This window comes from Typopeltis vanoorti, chromosome 25, assembly GCF_054136105.1.
Source record: "Typopeltis vanoorti isolate ZY-2024b chromosome 25, IOZ_Tvanoo_1.0, whole genome shotgun sequence".
Classification (NCBI taxonomy): Eukaryota; Metazoa; Arthropoda; class Arachnida; order Uropygi; family Thelyphonidae; genus Typopeltis; species Typopeltis vanoorti.
Window position 1 is genome coordinate 60,470,374 of NC_143573.1, and position 11,903 is coordinate 60,482,276.

The window sequence follows — 11,903 nt, forward strand, 5'->3', positions numbered from 1 at the left end:
TAAAATGGTTTATCACAACGAGTTACGTTTATAATGTGCCCATCGCCTACACTTGCTGTTAGATGTTTCATCATCTCATGTTAACAAGATAGACAACTGGCTGATAAACGCATTTTTATTTTGTTAAGAAAGCAGGTTAAAGCAGATAAATGTTTCATAATAGGATTTGACAGTATTAATAACAATTTATGTTGGATATCACTTTTTATCATTCAAAAAAAAATTTCTAATTCTGAAAGTGAGAATTTATCTTGCGTGTCTGCAATGTGGAAACCATCTTTCTTGAGACCATCGAAATAAATAATTCTGGTCTTGTTTTGTAACGACGTTTCGTTAAGTAAAAAAAAATAAGTGTCGGTTTTAAGGATAAATCTCTGACGTGAATAGTGTAAACATTTTATTAATCTTCTTTCTAAATAACCACATTTTTCTTTTAGATGTTCAAAGATGTTCATAGAATAGTTTATTATGTTTTATTAGCGTTCTCCCTTTCATGGAAGTTTCTTAATATAAATTGGTCTGAAGTCTAACGGCACGAAAAGCAAAATCCACACACACACACACACACACACACACACACACACCGCAATAATATGCTGACTGTCGATATATCCCAGTTACTGCAACACAAGGCACGCAGCGTCTGCTGAAGCTGCTATTTTGATTACAGAATTTGAAATTTGTAATCAACAAGCTAGACATTTGTTATCATTACGACAATTGGTCTAGAATGATCTGAATATATCAACAGTTATAAGAATTCTACTTAACTAAGAAAACAAAATTAGTGTTCTTGTGTAGCATGTTCTGTTTTACGCTTACGCAAAAACCTATGACCCCATCATGTCATGCAGGATTTCAAAACACATCGGATACATGAGGATGAATACAGCACAAATCTTAATCTCCTAGTCGCTTATATATATATATATATATATATATATATATATATATATATATATATATATATATATATATATATATATATATATATATAAGCGACTAGGAGATTATATATATAACTCACTTTCCGGTTTTTCTCGTTCTAGGCGGGATTCAAACTTAGGTTTTTCCACCCAAATTTATCATCGAAATCGACTGAGCTAAGGAGGTTCTCTTTTATAACCGATTTGAAATTTTTCTTGGCTCCACTAAATAAGGAAGAAGTCAATCTACACGCGCGCGCGCGCACACACACAGGTGTCAGTTAGCATTTTAAAATTCAAGAGATTAGAAGCATTAGTTTACAAGTATTATAAGTCTTAGCAGTTCATTTGCGGAAGAGCTTGTCTGCATACCCAAATATTTCATCAATAAACGAAGAAGTCATGCATACTTCTAAGCCAACGTTTTAAATCAACGTATTCGTTATCAACAAACCGCAATGTTATTCTATTGAGCAGAAGTTTCATTTCCGAAATTATGTCTTAACTGAACAATAAAACAAGTTCGTATTCTTACAGTATCATTTATTGCACTAAACTAGTTACTGTAATTACGGTGATTAGTAGAGCCCTCCGCCATGTAGTCGGTAGCAGCGACGCTCGTTTGTAATTAAGACCTTGGCTGGAATTCTATCTAGGTAGCAATAAGGACATATGACCTGACATTATATTAACCGGGGTCATATGGTATGACACCCACCAACCCGCCAACCAACCCACACACACACACACACAGGCGACGAATTAGTGCTGAGAAAACTAGTGCAGAGCGTACCTCAGCCTTTCCGACAGCGAATGTCTTGTGAATCTGACCGCAAATACTCTACTCGTTTCCATGGAGATTTTGTTGATTTTAGGGAACGCTTGGGTGATACTGTTTGAAAGAAACATGTTTTTTTTTTTCAGGTTTTGGTATTCACAGGTTTATATAACACTAGTAATTTTAAAATATGACATTCGTGCGTTTTTGTTTTTAATGCTAAACTTCATCAAGAGTAATGTTACGGTTTCGTAAATCATTAGAAATAAATGCTACAACATTATTCCTATTCATTTTAGGAGTGTTCTGCCACAATGATCGGTGTCCAATGAGCGCACATCCACTACATTTTACGTTTGGGATTGTTGAACAACATTGAACAACTCAAATTCAGTTTAGTCTGCCATCATATACACAGTTCGGTTATACCAAGAATAGTTTTCATATCCTTCTCTTCACTAAAAACACAATGATGACGTTAACCAGAATTTCGTCCATCGTATTGCTGCAGGCAACTTTAATTAGTAGCTAAGTATCAAAAGATATGATGAGTTTATTTCACATTCAGTAACGACTTTCGGTTGTTATAGAATTGCATTCAAATATTGGCTGTGGCTCTACTAAACGGAATTATCATAAAAAATATTTTCATTGAGGATTTCATTTATCTCTTAAATTACAGTTTCTAGCAGAATAACATTTGAGTCGCATCTATGTTGCTCAAATCAATTAGAGGATATTTTGGTTTTCTTGTAATTTATAAAAGTTAAGTTATAAAAATAATTAACAAATGTAACACATTTATTTTAAAATATTCTTAATATACAACAGTGTAGAATACGCAAATGCGTAAAAAATCATGTTAAGACTTGTCGAAACGTGTCTTAGCCGTATTAGCATTTGGGGGGGGGGATATAAAAGCGTGGCTTGTTGCGCTCACTTCCACAGTGCATAATTATAACTTCAATCGTAAACTTTTGTCACCTACCATCCATTAATTTATTAAAAATGGCAGAGCAACATAATATCCCGGAATTCATGGCTTGGAGAGCCATTGGTCGATTAGAAGCTGGACAAATGCAGCAAGTTGTCGCTGAAGCGTGTCGTGTAGCTCAAAGCGTAATTTCGCGACTTTGGAATCGCTTTCTGGAGACGGGAAATGTTCGAAATCGTCTTCATGCCATAGGTGTATATGCTCGAAGACCAATGGTTTGCATCCACTTACTGCAAATCACAAAAGAGCCCAAAGAATATGGGCACAGGAACACCGCAATTGCACAAATGAGGACTGGGCTCGTATACTTTTTAATGATGAGTATGTTCAGTCTGCAACCAGATAACCGACGTATCTTGATATGACGTGAAAGTGGAACAAGGAATAATCCACAGTTTGTTCGTGAAAGACCCCATCATCAAGGTGGAAGTTTGATGGTATGGATTGGAATAAGTATAGGTGGCCATACTGATTTCTATTTTATCAGAAACGGTTCTTTAACAGCCCAAAGGTATCGCGATGAGATTTTGAAACCTATAGGTCGTCCATATGCTGCTGCAATTGGCCAAGAATTCATTTCTATGGATGACAATGCTCGTCAACAGCGTGCAAATTTGGTACAAGAGTGGTTTGAGGAAGAAGGTATTGAACGAATGGACTGGCCTGCCTGTTCACCAGATTGTAATCCAATTGAACATGCCTGGGATGCACTAGGTAGGTGTTTCTGCTCGACTGGTGCCACCATGATAGCTTCAAGAGCTCGAAATTCTCTTCCAGAAGAGTGGGGAAATATCTCACAAGAACTGTTTAATCATCTTATCCGGTCCACGGTCCATGCAATCAAGATGTACCGCTGTTTTGGCTGTTAATGGAGACCATAACCCCTGTTAAAAATTAACAAAAGAGTTTGGGGCTATTTTTATTGTTATTCTTGTTAAAATTATTTCACGCAAAAATGTATAATTGTTAAATTTGTAATAAACATCGGTTATTTAAACAATATCTCATCAATTACACCCTTTCCATAAGTAAAAAATATTTATTCATGCGTAAAGTACCCAATAGTTATAATTATTTGCAGAATTTTATAATTATCCGACAGAAACTGAAATATCCTTCAATTGTTTTGAGTAGTGTATTTGAAATTTGGAATTTATATATCATTTAACTTTGAAAATTAGTACAACAAAAGAGTTTATTTTTAGTGAAATCAACCAACCTGAATGGAGCAGTATATGCACACCAACTAATTTTGCTACAACAAGATTTTCTTTTAATTTCCAGTATTTGAGAATTTGACAGTCCTTGTATGATTTTCACACTTCAGGAAATTATCACTATCTTGTTTATTTGAGGCTTGGATCGGATAAATATCACAGTGTTTGACTTCAGTATAGGTGACCTGGTATATAGGTTCAGTGTTAGTCTTCCGTAGGGTAATGTGCTACAGGTTGCCAACCTTTTGTGGATGGGGTTATCATTAACATAACCTCAAAAGTTAATGATGTGGACTATCTTCAAATGGAATGCGATAACAAAATTAGAAATCGATATTTTTACGACGTGTTATCCGAATATCGTGAACCTTATACTTATTAAAATTTTGAATTTTAAATTTTCATAATGGGATTCAAAAAAGAAATTATCGAACTCAAGTTAATCGAAACACAATATACAGATAATTTTTCAAGCATTACGTTTCATTATTCATGAGTTTATTTACAAAAGGATCTCTGGTATTGCTCACGCGACACGGTGTGAATAGACATGGCGATGAAGGCGTCACATAATTATTTTTTGCATATTTTATAATATCATCCTCTACATATAGAAGCGTCATGAAGAACTTAAAGATGTATCATAGGATGCTGTTAAGATATCTCAAAACCTTTCACTAGTTCAGCAACTCATATTTTAAAAATAAATATAAAAGTATTATAAAAAAATAAAATCTGGATAGAAAAAAAAGTAAACGAAATTGCAATTTAGCTTTATCCGTTCTAATGATATAATGCAATGTATGTACATTGTATAGTGACAATTATTTTACAATAAAAAGCTGTTTTGAATTTCATGTAAAATGTGAGGGACTACATGACTGTCAATGGTTCTAAGCCTTTTTTAAAAGGCGTAAGTCACTCTGTCTCGGCCGTTATCGGCAGAGACAGAGTGACTCGATGGAATGTAGTAATGACGACTAATTCCATCTACGGCTCGAAGAACCTTATAGAGGTTTTGAAATAAAGGTGCATGGCTTTAACTAACGGAATAAGAATAACCATCTGATTCATCTACATTAAGTTCACAAAAACTAAGCATTCTTGTCAATTCGTGAATTGTAAAAGGACCGTAAAGACGTGTGCATTTTATAGCAGTAATGCAAAAGGAGTTATAGCGTGATAGAAATACATAGAATATAATTAGCATAATACGTTTTAATAAAATATTTTTAATACAAAATGTAAAACTATATTTTAATAACGATATAAATAAAAGAACAATGATCTATAATTTGTGAAAGTTTGGTCAAATTCAATTCAATCCCATGATTAACTGCTTAAAAATCAAGAGAATTTATCAGGATATCAGTTGTTGCTCATGTGGAATTTCATATGTGGGGAAAACCGGGAAGTCAGGAGAGATACGGATGTCAAGAGCATCTGTACACGTATTCCCTAATGTACGTATAGTTATTTCTATACGTATATTAGGGGAAAAAATCAGGACTAATGGAAGACATACAACAGAGAAAATTACCATCGAAGTTTACTGAAATTAGCCCACATTGATTAGTTTCTTCATCAGAGCTTCCAAAGTATCGGAAAATATTTAAACAATGCCTAATTAATATAACAGGAAACAATGTATGAGCCTAAATCAGGTTTGGTTATCTTTCATCACAAATTGGCGCATGCGCATCTTGTATATTCAACGCATAAGATAATTTTACGCTACCCAACGTAATACAACATGAATCGAGCATCCAACACTGTTAGTCTGGTTGAAATATTCAGAAATACATACCGGACATAAACGTTTAATAAATGACAAAAATTTTAATGATAATTAGAAAATTATGTTATCATATTTTTTTAATTATCATATCATATCATATATATGTTAACGCTGAAATTTAAAATAACACAGAGTGTAATAAAGTATTTATTGTATATTACATAAGATGCTACGTATTCCACAATTTAGATTATATTGAAATTTAATACACGTATAGAAAGTTATTTTAAACTTGTGAATTGAATTTCAGTACGAATTATAAACATATTAAATAATCAGAATCGGAAAAAAGTCTGTTGTAAGCATGCTAATTGAAAGAGAAAAAACAAATTTCCCAGATATATTCATTGCCTATCATTTGATGCCATACCGAAGTCACACCGTTTTCTATCTGATATATACGAAAGCTTTTAGTAAATCTATTTCGCATTTTAATTTAATTGCAAAGATCACTTGATCTTTTGAAGAAAATTCCTTACAATTCATTACTTGGTGAACGATTATTCCATCGGATGAATTGCTTTTCGCTTAATTGTTCGTCGATGCTCACCAGAGACCAGTTATTTATCAGCATAAATGTGTTACAAAACCCATTGTAGTAATTATATTGTTGCATAACAATGTCTAAAATCACAAGTTTTAATAACATTGCTTGAAACGACAATAATTGCATAGCTTAATGAATTTCTAAGGCAAAAAAGTATAATTTTTTTAATATATTGCAAATTCTTATTTATGATTTTAAGTCCTAATTCTAAGATTCTCCATACAGAAATAAACAGCAACCACACCGTTTAGTTAGAAATATCTAATTTCGAATTATGTCTAGAATGCGAAGAATCTTTACAAGGAATTTTCAACTGAATGCGAGTTAGCTGGTCTAAGGATTTTTCATCCTGGAATGTGGCCAGAGAACGTATTATCAAATTAGATAGAGAAATATCCGTTATCATTGTTAACTGATTAAGATAATGGAGAGAAACTTAACTGGCAAAGGAGTAGACCATTGAGTCTGATATGTTAAGGAGAAGAAAACATGGACACAGAAGATTCTTAGAAGCCGAGGAATAAAAAAAATATCTTAACCTATTATTATCTTGTAGAATTATTCACACATTACCTATTACCATCATCAAAATTTATCATCACAGATGTATATGAAGCTATTGGCATACTTCATCTAGATCTAGACAGTGATCTAGACTTAAGTCTCATAGCATTCTGATACATTAAAACATTTCTTAGTAGTGTTCGGGTAGGATGGGCAGTCCTAAGTGACTGCCCAGAAAACAAAACTTAGGACTCATGACTGAGTCCTAAGTTTTGTTTTCTTGAAATGGTACTGCACAAGTGAAGTACCATTTCGATAAAACTAGTACGAGTATCAAAACTTCACTTTACTTGGCAGTAAAGTGAAGTAGCTGGTCATATCTCAATCGACACTGGTGATCTAGTTAACATAAAGCAAGAGAATAGATGCGTTTCCTTCTTCCATCCTTCCTTCCATTGATTGTGCATTAAGCATGTACAATCAATTTCTTGTAGTACGTATTGCAAAGAAATCTGATGCTTTGTATCATTACTAAAATTTGTCAAATCACTCCCAGTTGCTATTAACGCGAATAATCATTTCAGTAGAAGACAGGGGTATATGATATAATTGTATCTGGATAGTTCATGGAAAAGGCAATTAATCGAATGAACAATTCATCGAACGACAATTCGTCGAAAATGCAATTCATAAAAAAAAAAAATTCACCGACAATTTTCGAAAATGTTATGATAAAAGTGATCCATTTAGAATAAATACTGAACCGTGCAGAGTGAAAACGCAATGCTGATTTAATAGGGAATAATTATAGAAGAATATGGTTTCCTATTATCATTCTTGTCCGATAACTGTTTCATGTCTGTTCATAGGACTGATTTGTTTGCCTGTTTCCGGAAGGAAAAGCCCAGCCTACTCAGGTTCCATTATTATTATTACTAGTATGGGACTTCAATACAGCAATTATTATGAGATGAATTTTATTCATCCCATATTAATTCAGATAGAATTATTATGGGATGAATAAAAGTTTCAAATAGTGGATCTGATTCAGATTCGTTTTTTGAAACGTTTACAAGAAAATATTGAACTGTTCAGTTTTTAATTCAGCTATATGCGGGGGCAACAAAAAACAATGTGTGCACCAAATTATGTATTACAATAACTCTCTGACTTAGTGGAATTAGTAGAAGCTGTCTGAAGGGTTCGGTTTTTGTTCTAAATGAATCACTTTTATCATAACATTTTCGAAAAAAGTTTCTAAATTATATTAGCAATTTAGCTTTGATTGAATCAATTTAATGATTTTAGTTAAAATTTTTGATGAATTGTTTTTTCGACGAATTGCATTTTCGATGAATTGTCTTTCGATTAACTCTTTTCGCGATGAATTTTCATCGAACCGATATAATATTACATGCTATAAATGACAATAATAAATTCTTTAAGAAAAAATTGGATTTGACTTTAAATCATTGCGTAATGATGTTGCTGAGAAAAAATTGCATTGAAAAACGCGTCTCAAATCATTTCATGCTTTTGTATGTTGTTTACAGTTTACAAAAAAGAGGCCTTTACAGTTTCGTTTTTATTAAGCTCTCAAAAACGCGTCACTTCATTAAAGTTAAACAATGCTAAGATTAACACCAATAAAAGTATATTCGCCGCGCTTACGCAACAATATTGAATAAGACGAGTATGGAAATATTGCACTAATTCATAGGATTATAATTAATATATTTAAAGATAGCTAAATAAGGTTATGACACAGGATTTATCTGTTAATCTCATTTGTTAACTGGTTTGTATGGTTTGCGGAGATAACTCGTGTCTTGCTATCTTAGCTGTAGTATAAAAGCTCGTAGAGAAGTTTTTTGTCTCTTGGTGGGATGGCTTTGAATCTAACTCTAAGAACCGCAAGAGCATTAAAACCATTTAGCAACATCTATCTTAGTTTAAACCTTGAATGAGTTCGAAATAATTTGAAAAACTTTTACAATTCAAAAAATATTAAATAAATTTTCATTGTAGTATTGTGAAAACGTCAAAATAAATTGACAGAACTGTAGAGTTATAAGAAAAAAAAAATAATATCGGCAGATCAATCAATGGGAACATTGTTCAGCTAAGTCCGATGCCGTAGGGGATACATCCTTCTTTTAATAGCACATTATAATCAAAACTATTTCTTTCATTTTGCTGCTTTTTCCAACATATTAAGGCTGTGGTCTCTTTGAGTGGGAGTATAGTACCTTTTTCTTCAACGTGTATGCACGTTCAGGTCGAATGTTGGTAGATGACTCTCGCATCTCGATGAGGAACTCTGCCCTTTTACAAGAGGACTGAAGTTGAATGAAAGGAAAATCTTAAAAGGCCCGTAATTTTCTTAGATTGTCGGGCCTTGTGAGAAATTGTGTTCAGAGAATGCAGTGATGTGCTTCTTTATTTACGTAATGATGATGATAATAATAATAATACACAAGTTTGAACATCGAACGACTGAACGTACTTAAGCCCCTTTATATGATGCATCACTGCCTAACACCTCTGCTTAACGTGAAAGAGATCATTTTCAATTCCCTTATTCAGAAACAAATTTAGAATGCGTGAAGTACGACAATTCGAAAAAAATTTAAAAGACCATAATTAATAACCAAACAAACAAAACATTTTCTTTGAAGCTTTCAAATAAATGCCCGTTCATTTCAAACATATTTATTGGTATTTTCAGAGAAAAATAGTTAAAATAGCAAACAAAGAAGTATAATTTACTAATTCGTCTGTAAGGATATTAGCTTCCATTTTCTTTTTCTAATACAGAACAAATTACTATGCTGAAGTGATTTACTATAAGAAACTGTATCAGAAACGTTACTGCCTATTTGTATTTGTGATATACCTCCTCCTCCCTACCAGTAGGCTCGATTGCAATTTCAATTAAAACTAATTTCTCAGAAGATGCTAATAGAAAAACCTTAGCGCCATTATTACGTTAACATATGAAACGGTATTGCACAAAGAACTTGTTAATCAATCCCAGAAATGGTAGAGCACTACCGCTCTGAAGTTTCAATGAGAAACAAATATTTATCGCAGTGATTGCAATGTAACATTTTCGAGACATATGTTTTGTGTTGATGAGAAATAAAATTAATTATTGATTTTGTCATGATAAAAGCTAATAATATTACATTTATTATTGGAATGACGTAATTTTTATCGTTATTTCTTGGCAATTGTTTGATATATGATATTTATATTCTGTTCTAATTGTTGTCGTGAAAACAAGAGACGCGTGGTGCATTGTTACGTTTAACGTTTCTAGTGTAAACACTCAGTTTTCATTGTTATCACTGAGCTCCCAAATATATTATTGTATCTTTACCACTTCTTTTTTTGACGACAATATACCGTTCATTTTATAAGTATTGATTATATACTAATTTTGATATGTTATTCCCAAGAAAATCCAAGATAAAAATAGTACTTTTATTTTGCAGATTATTGCCAATAGAATAACATGCGCAAAACATGTTTTTCACTGTTATTGCTATTTTGTTATTAACTGTAAACTGAATTATTATTGTAACAATCCTCATAACTTACATAGTTACAAGTTTCGTCAAAGGAAAACATTATTATTAAGGATTATATTAAGACAAAACAGCAAGAAAAACATCAAATCTTTTGAAAATGCTGACATCTACATTTTTAGCTTTGTTGAAAATAATGAAACAAGCAAGAACAAAATAAAAAGACGAAATAGAGTACAAAAGCAATTTACAAACTTATAAAGAGGATTTCTAACCAGAGGAGTGTTCTTAAATCTCATCCTTTCGTTCACTTGACCTAGCGAAAGTTTTTCACTTACCTGGTTGGATCTTTTTCCAGTCGACCGCAAAACGATTACACACAAACTCCGTCCACCGCAGGAGTGCTACGTCCAAGACCGAAGTTGAATGTGGTTCTCTGAATGGTCAGAATTGCTTTTATAGGTTTCACTCGAACTAGCACAGGTGGCACTTTTTAATTAGCAAGTCCTTCTCGACTGTTTACTTTTTTTTTCTCTCTTTCTGTCGGCAGCAATCGAAGAGATACGAACAGAATTAAACTGGTGTCGTCATCGACGAAGCGCTCTTTACGAGGTGCGCAAGATACTTACGCATGTCGCGCGCACTTGCTATTGGCTCGTTTCAGTACGTGTGTGTGTGTGTGTGTGTGTGTGTGTGTGTGTGTGTGTGTGTGTGTGTGTGTGTGTGTGTGTGTGTGTGTGTGTGTGTGTGTGTGTGTGTGTGTGTGTGTGTGTGTGTGTGTGTGTGTGTTACGCACATGAAGGAAGACAGACTTAGAATATCATAGACAGCTAGATGGGCAACTGTATTTAAAGTATTGAAAACTGGAGATAAAAATAAAGATATATATATATACAATACTTAACTGAGTATTGTTTACTTGAAAAAAAATACTTTGAATCTAAGTTTTAAAAATATGGAAACTATATTATAAATTGAACATAAGTTTTAAAAAAAAACGAAAAAAAATTGAACTTGGAGTTTGCTGGTCGAGTGATTACCGCCCGCTATCCAGCAGGTTTGAATCCCAAGTTTGGAAGTGCAAAAATAATTTAAAAATGGAAGATGAATAATAGAATTCCTTAGCTCACCCATAGTATTAATATGCCAGTTTACATTCTTCGTAGGAGTCACATAACAATATGAAAATATCATTTTTTTCTCTTTGAAATCTATAAGTATGAATAATAGGAAAATAACTCCTTATCAAAACAGTTATACTGAATAAAATGAAGTATATATATAAACGAAACACTATGTTGCGTTATGCTTTTCTAGACATTCATAGTTTCCTTTGTCTGACACACGATAAGTTATTGTTCATTATACAGACAATAAATAATAGGAATATTTGTTATCGTAATGATATGTAATTATTGAGGATTTATAACGATAGCAACTGGGTTATGTTTCATTTTTAATGGCGAGACTGAGGCTTATGATAATCAAAAATAAGAGACAGAGTCGTATACAAACTAATTGATGATACCAAGACAATTTCCTCTAACGCACGCTTACAATGTTAAGGTTTTTGTGTATAAATGAAGCGAAATGCAATAAAAACTTAGGA

General features: G+C 32.9%; 1 protein-coding gene across 2 annotated transcripts in view; it reads right to left on the bottom strand.

The window, feature by feature from the left end:
• Positions 1-10,727, bottom strand: part of LOC150092777 (uncharacterized) — a 67,111-nt gene extending 56,384 nt beyond the window's left edge. For both annotated transcript variants that reach the window (XM_090414732.1, XM_090414731.1), the window contains exon 1: positions 10,633-10,727. The gene's annotated coding sequence lies outside the window, so the exon portion shown is untranslated. The remainder of the gene's footprint in view (positions 1-10,632) is intronic.
• Between the last annotated feature and the right edge of the window lie 1,176 nt (positions 10,728-11,903).